The sequence below is a fragment of the Coregonus lavaretus genome (genome assembly GCF_964263955.1).
Source record: "Coregonus lavaretus genome assembly, chromosome: 13".
NCBI lineage: Eukaryota > Metazoa > Chordata > Actinopteri > Salmoniformes > Salmonidae > Coregonus > Coregonus lavaretus.
In genome coordinates, this window is record NC_140000.1 from 23284401 (window position 1) to 23292212 (window position 7812).

At 42.2% G+C, this 7812-nt stretch overlaps 1 protein-coding gene and 1 long non-coding RNA gene across 3 annotated transcripts in view; one reads left to right on the forward strand and one right to left on the reverse strand.

Moving 5' to 3' along the window:
- The window catches only part of LOC311140359 (OTU domain-containing protein 7B-like), a 30225-nt gene extending 24652 nt beyond the window's left edge, over positions 1–5573 (reverse strand). The window contains exon 1 of one of the 2 annotated variants that reach the window (XM_084175386.1): positions 5347–5573. The gene's annotated coding sequence lies outside the window, so the exon portion shown is untranslated. The remainder of the gene's footprint in view (positions 1–5346) is intronic. The other variant, XM_084175387.1, reaches the window with a different exon arrangement.
- A 793-nt stretch (positions 5574–6366) lies between these two features.
- Positions 6367–7272, forward strand: LOC311140133. Its single transcript, XR_014614120.1, has 2 exons — positions 6367–6404; positions 6934–7272. It is a non-coding gene; the product is annotated as an uncharacterized lncRNA (long non-coding RNA).
- The last annotated feature ends 540 nt before the right edge of the window (positions 7273–7812 follow it).

Here is a 7812-nt window from a genome sequence, read left to right on the forward strand (position 1 = left end):
AAACATGGTTTGTTCAGTGTATAAACCAATGAGCTAGGGGTTACATAACTCACATTCAGAAGAAGGGTAGGAGTTGGCTTTTGCTGTAATTTATGCATTACTCCTTCACGCATGTCAAACATTTCTTAGAAGCAAACCTGCATCTTTGGCTGCACTGCTCTGTGGAAACATCTACGACTAAGCAATAACAGTACAAATCCTGACCATATTACAAAATCTGTAAATGAAGTAAAAATCCTATAAAAGATTTATGTTATGCATATATATTTTTAAGAGGCAACAATAGCCTTCTTGTAGAAGAAACACTGAAAACAAAGGTATTGATATTTGCAATTGTTCAAAGATCTACCATTATGATGAGAATGGGCAATATTGGACTTGATATCTTGAATTTTAAGTCACCCATTGACATTAGCCTAAATGAATTATGATTAATGCTGAGGTGCACCTGTGGATCTCAAGTCAGCATACGGTCAGCCCAAAATGAATTGTAAATTATCTGTTTTGCTGTGAAAGAATTAGCCTTGCTCTCCAAAAACACACAATCAATAACTTATTTTCAACATCAGGTAAGCCATCCTACGTATGTGCAAGGCCAACCGAACCTGTAAGCAGTCCGTGGCTAGGCTAACGGCAGTGATTAAACAAGCATTAGCAGCAACAGGCCTGGGCACTAATGCTCATGTGAATCCTCACGTGGTGCTGGCTTGGCAGTCAACGCAGTAGGGTGGCTTTACGTCACCCTGGACATGAGGCTCCTCTCCTGCTCCTGTTTACTTCTGCCCTGTCCTGGATCTAGAGTAGAGAGAAGAGTGGGAAGGACTGCTGTTGTATAGTAGCGGCAGGGTGAGGAGCCAGCAGCCCTGTGATCTTACCATGGCTTTCTTCCAGGTAGAGGGCCCAGTCATGGGGATTGTGGATATTTTTTATGTGGGCAAAAGTATAGCCTCTGTCCCCATTCACCCCTCTATTTGGCTATACCCATCAACCTTTTGACCAGGGTGGCCCACCTGTAGAGCGATGCTGAGATAATATTGTTGATGCTTCAGAAAAGCAAAATTGGGGGCAAGGGGGTATGCGTCCCATTGTTTTATATCAGTAGAACTCAATGTATTCAACATCCTACAATCATACCACAGTGACGCCTCTGTTGGCCTAGCAATTTGAGTAAAACAAAACATAAAATGACATGGTAAAAGAACCAGTCAGAGTATCCCAAAGCATAGGGCACAGTCACCCAGTCTCTGGTTGAACACAAAGGAGGTAGGTACTAGGTATGAACGCAGGGAGAGGCAGGGGTGTGACTGCTGATGCTTGGTTTTGTAGGCCTCGCCAACCTGACACAAACAGCCCTGGGCCCTGGCTGCTGTGTCACAAGGCTGGCAGGCATCCAGGCACACAGGGGAGGGTGGGGCTGAACAGGGTTTTATGAGTCGCTGTCTGGGTGCACAGGCTCTCAGACACAAGCTTCCTATTGATCACCCTTCTGCTGAGGAATCATGGGGATGTTTTTTCTTCCAAAGCACATCTGGTACAGTCTTGTTTGGGCCATGCTGTGTGCTAGGCAAACAAGGATGCATGGGTGCATGGCGGTGGAATTCTAGATGTCTCACATGTCATGATTATAAAGTACTTCAAAAATGTATGGAGTAGACTATATATGTGCTGTGTAAAGCAGTAATTGTGACCACCAGAGAGAATCTGAATAATAAATATTTGCCTAGTTAGAGAATTTCTTCACGAAGGCTAGCAGGATGTGTCCATTCATGTTAACATTTACATTACATTTGAGTAATTTAGCAGTCACTCTTATCCAGAGCGACTTAAAGTTAGTGCATTCATCTTAAGGTAGCTAAGTGAGACAACCACATACAGTATCACAGTAAGCAACTAGGCCTAAGTAATCTGGGAACTAAAGTCTTGTGAAATTGGTCAGCTGCTCAATTAAGTTTTGCCAAAATGATGAAATGACCATGTAGGCCACCTCTACCCTGTTATTTTCTGGAGTCCAATTTAACTTTGGTAACCCAAGGTCTGACCTTCCTGATGAAAGCAATGAAATGCCTCTGTTGGCTGGAACATTAAGCTGGCAACAACCAGGGTTGAAAGCGTGATTCCTGCATGCATGGGCCTACTAAAAGCCTAGATATGCATTGCATTCCCTGTAGCATTTGGTCGTGGTAGGACAAATTACAATCCTTAAACACAGACTAGATAGAGGCAATAAGAGACGCATAGTCATGCAGTTGCCCCACTAACCTGGAGAAGCACTCAACTATTTACTTATTAATCTGACCTTGTTTGTGGGGGTAGAGGGAGCCTATGGGAATAGTTTTACTCTAAATGGGCCTGGCACTGAAGCTGACACTGGATCCTTGAAACACACTCTTATTGAACAGCTGTTTGGGGGAGCCCGGCGAGAGACCACTTTAAAATTGTATCTCTAGTCTAGGCATTGCTGAGGCAGCAGGGTTCCACACTGAAATACAATATTCAGTCTCTCCTACCACACAGAGACAGTCATGATGGCTAGAGCCAACCAACACGATGGTAGGCTAAATGCCTCTGTGTGTGGGATATAGAGATGAAGAGAGGGTTTAGGCTTAACTCATAACTTCACATAGGTAGCGCTTCTGAGCATTTATAAACAGTACACTGGCAAACCATTTAGACTAGAGCTCTGAGAAAGTGTTAGCTAAGGAGAGTGGAAAGGGGGAAAGAATCCTAAAGGACAAAACGATGGACAGTTTTTCCTTCTTTTTCACAGAACTGTCCGAATAGGACATGAGTGCTCACAAGGGAACTGCATACAGATCAGTCATGTGTGGATGACTTCACTGTGTGTCACATAGGCTAGAGGACAGCAATAATCTAGCCAAGCACACCCTGAAAACTTCCACAATGCTCAACTGGTGATAAAAAATAGATGTGAATTATGACGTCACCTGGTCAATAGGATCATCCCTTCCCCTGATGGATTATGGTGATAAACGCTCTCTGTCATCAGTGTCATGTTTCTCCCACCTGTGATTCAGCCAGCCATCCAGTTCGACACAGGGTAGTGTTTATAAATCTCAGGGCAATTTAGAGGCACAAAAACAACCCATTTGAATGTTGGTGGAGAGGCATAAAAAGTTGGCTATGAACCACAGGTTTTCCATGTTTCATTGTCAAGATTCAAATGGCTCTACGCAAAACAATTAGTGATCACTGTCAAACAAATGCCTTCAAAACACCATATTGTTCTATGTAATGCTGTCATTTTTAATAGTTTTTTTTTGTTGTAACATATTTGACATTTACTGCTGGATTTCACAGCGTCTTAGTTGTACTAGAGAATCTCAATATCACAGATGGATACTATACAGTCTCCCTAAAAGACGGCCTCAGGTGTTCTGTGCGGCGCTGTATGGATCAACACATTCCTTGAAAAAGTGAAGACTTGCGTAACGAAGCCTGATGGTGCAAACTTGCACTCACACCCTAGCAGTCTGCTCACTGGGGAACACTCCTCTTGCCAGTTAGCCCTTCAAGCATCCCCCTGCATTGCCATTGGAATGAGTAGAGGTGGGAGGGCTAGATGCATTTCTTCCTCCCACTGCAATAATAGGTCCCTCAGAATTCCACTGTGCTTGTGTGCTCCCTCTGAATTCTATCCCTCTGAATTCTACTTGTACTAATATAAGGCTTTTGTCCCTTTTTATTTTCTTTCTCTCCTCAAGCGGTATGCTCCATCGACTAGTGTTTTAATGCAAATGGTCACAACTTGAATGACAACCACAATCACATGGTCTTGAGTGAGAATTTCCTTGAGCATCCTGCCAAATCACAGGTTGGTACTGATTCAAATTAGGCATAACAACTCCCAAAATTATGCTTAATCTGGCAATGATCATGTTATAATGCATAGCGTACTTGTAGTGGGTGCAAGACAAGCGTGGGTTCAGTCCAAGTGCATACAAACAGCAGTCAGAAAGCTGCAGGGAAGGTAGAAGAGTTGATAAGGGTTAGTCTATCCTAACATCTTCTAACAATGTGCCTTCTTTACATAATGACACAGAGAGAAGGCCCTGAAGGCCTAAGCAGTAAAGAGCCTGACTCTCTGTCCTACTTGTATGTTGCAGGTTGGCTGCCTATAGTAGACTACAAGCTAACAAAATAAATTGTCAATAAAGAGCTGAATAATTCAAGTCAATGTAATGCTACCTCTCATTGTAGTGGTGTTGGCAATGGCGCAATGCATAGTTTACAGGGAACACAATGATGAGAGGTCTTTACATAAACACATACAATGTGAAGCTGTCAAAGCCTATGTCACTGGTTTCAATCATCCAGGAAAGAATATCAGTGACCTAAGAGTGGTATTGAAATGTATTGTCAATGTTTTACAATTAACTAAACAATAGCCTAAATACAGGCCAGTATTAAACTCTCTGGGGTAAGTAGCTATAAAGCAGGAGTCCCTTGCATTGATATAACATTTGACACTCTCTGCATGTCTATGGGTTTACTTTAAAACGTTAATTATAGCAAGCAACAGGGCTACGACTTGCTGAATATTTGACCAACAATTGACTGACAGACGCCTTCCGTCTGAAGTTGCTCATTCCTCGAATGGATTCATAGGCCTAACGTTAGATGGGGAGAGGATGATACAAGGAGAGAGTACAATGGCTAACTAGTTAGCTAACCCAACTTAGCGTTAGTTAGCCCAAGAATGTACTAAACAAGGTGCCGACTACTATGTGTATATCGTCTATGAATGGGTTACGCGTTAGTTAACTAAATTGGTTAACGAAACTAGGTGGCTAACTAAGCATAGTACATTTTCGTCCTATCATTTTCTGGCTAACTAGGCAGATGGGCAAGAAATAAAACTAGCCAGTTGGATAATGTTAGCAAAGTTATCCTAAACGGAGTTAACTAGCTAGCAAGACACAGTATCCAAAGCGACATAGCTAAATGGACTTGAATTAAATTGGAAGCTAACGTTATAGCTAGCTAGCTAGCCCGTTACTAACGCACGTTACGTCAACAAGTCTAGCTAGCTTGCTAGATTGTGGCTAAATTAGTTAGCTAGCTGGGCTGACTAGCTAACATAGTTAGCTAGTTGGTCAATCAAACCCGCTCTGTTTCACGTTTTAGCCGTCTAGAAGTCTCCCACTTAAAACTTCCCATTGAATGAATTAGCAGCTAGTTCCTTCCAACTCATTAAAATGTTTCATACAAAGCCAGCTACGGGTCGTCCTGACCAAAATGTTGCCAGCTAGCTATAATGTTACAAGCTAAAGTCGTTAGCAAGCCAAGCCAGCTAGCAGTTGAGTGTCCCTTGCCTTGTCTGCTTACCTTGAGCGGCCTCGCAGATATATCTTTCATCGTCCCATAATGGTCCTCCCTCTTGACAAATATTGTGAAAACCTCCACGTTTATTAGACCAGTTGTTCCTGACTTTGAGCTAATCCAGAGGTTGCAGTCTACAGTAAATCCAAAACAGGACTCAACGACAAAGTAATTTCTTACTTACAACAACAACAATGTCAACCAAGGCGCTTCTGAATCAGCCCAGCTGAGGTAGCCAAATTATGTCGCCTGCCAATCGCAAAACAAATTGAAGTTGACTGACAATCCAAAACACCAATGACCACACGATACTTTTTTGACTGAAATGTCCCAGTGTAGCTAACGTCAAATGGAAAAGGGAGAGTGGGAGAACCTTCATACGCCGATTGGCTGCAGAGAAAGTAGAGGTAGGCAATCGATTCAAGGCTAGGGATGGGGCGGGTACTATTCCTACGATGAGGTCATCTGGGTGATGTAGCTGATGTGCAAACTTCAGAAAGTATTCATACCCCTTGACCTATTCCACATTTTGTTTTGTTACAGCCTGAATTCAAAATTCAATATGGGTTTTTTCTCACCCATCTACACACAATACCCCATAATGACAGTGAAAACATGTTTTTAGAAATGTTTGCAAATGTATTGAAAATGAAATACATTAATATCTAATTTACATAAGTATTCACACCCCTTTGCTATGACACTCCAAATTGAGCTCAGGTGCATCCAATTTCCTTTGATCATCCTTGAGATATCACTACAACTTGATTGGAGTCTACCTGTGGTCAATTCAATTGTTTGGACATGATTTAGAAAGAAACACCCCTGTCTATCCTCCTGAGACCCAGCCCATTGACTTATGTCACTGTAGTGGACATTTGAGTTTCATCCCTCTTCTTGGAATCTTTTGTGCAAGTCTCTTAATTCCTGATGTACTGTACAGAGGACATCCTGGGCTTTTCAGTGATATGTCATTTGATTGGCTGGGAGGTCGGGAACCGCTTCTATCTTTCCTTTCAAAATGGACGGCATAGGAACAAGCACATTTTATGGAAAGATGAGAGGTAAGTCAAATATTGTTTGTCTATGGTTTTGTTACTATGATAATCATATATTTTCTTGTTCATGAAGGTGTTAGGAATCATATATTTAGTTCTGATAGCAACTAAATTATGTATCTTTTGAAAGATTTGCCATTTTATGAATGTCAATTATAGTGGACATCAGGACTATCTTCATGTAAATAATGACTCCACATTGTCGTAGGAAACAGAACTGAAGCAGAAATAATTCTTTACCGAATAGGGAGATTCAGATTTGGAGTTGTCAGATGATGAGAGAGATGAGGATAAGTTTCAACCAGTGATACAAAACGGTGATGAAGAAGAGGAAGACAATGCAGAAGGCTCAGTTGAAGGGACAGATGCAGACACAGACACAGATACAGACAGGGATGAACAGGAAACTCGTCGCCCTCTGTGGGCCAGGAGTAACATGTATGTTTGATGCAGTTCCACAATTTTAAATTCAGCTGCATTGAGTATTTAAACTGTTATTACTTATCATTTATTATTCTTTTTTCCTTCATATCAGATTTGCACCTGTGTTACCTGGGCTTCCTGTGTGTCAAGATGACCCTACAACACGTGCAGACTGGAGTCCAATTGAATACTTTTCACAGTACATTGACAACAAGGTCTTTGAAGATTTGGCAACATACACAAATCAAAGAGAGCTGCAAATCAAAGGAGTGTGCATGAACACCACGCCACAAGAAATAAAAATCTTCTTGGGCATTTCAGTCCACATGGCCTGCCTTGGCTATCCCAGAATTAAAATGTTTTGGGCCAACAAAACTAAAGTGCCAGTCATAAGTAGCAAAATGACTAGGGATAGATTCTTCAGGATAAGAAATTCCCTCAAGATTGTCAATGACCTGGCTGTAACAGAGGAAACAAAGAAGGCAGATATTCTTTGGAAAGTCAGGCCAATACTCGATCGTGTGCGCCAAGGCTGTCTCAGCCTTGCAAAGCCAGAAAGGGTCTGCATTGATGAGCAAATCATCCCATTCACAGGCCGTTGTCCAGTCAGGCAATATGTTCCCGGCAAGCCAAACCCTACTGGCCTAAAGGTCTTTGTCCTTGCATCCCCAAATGGTCTGATGCTTGATTTTGAAGTCTACCAAGGGAAGAATACCTTTACAGTCCAAAGGTTAGGAGTTGGAGCTGCAGCAGTTCTACGCATGGTTGAATCTGTTCCAACAGGAAGCCACATATTCTTTGACAGGTACTTCACAACCATAGATCTATTGGATGCATTGCTGGCAAAGGGCCTTCCTGCAACTGGAACTATAATGAAGAACCGTGTCCCAAAGCTGTGCCAGCTGCCAGTAGACAAACAGTTGAAAAAAGAGGGGAGAGGAACATCAGTGTCAGTGGCCAGAAAGAGTCCTGAGCTGGCCATCACAAAATG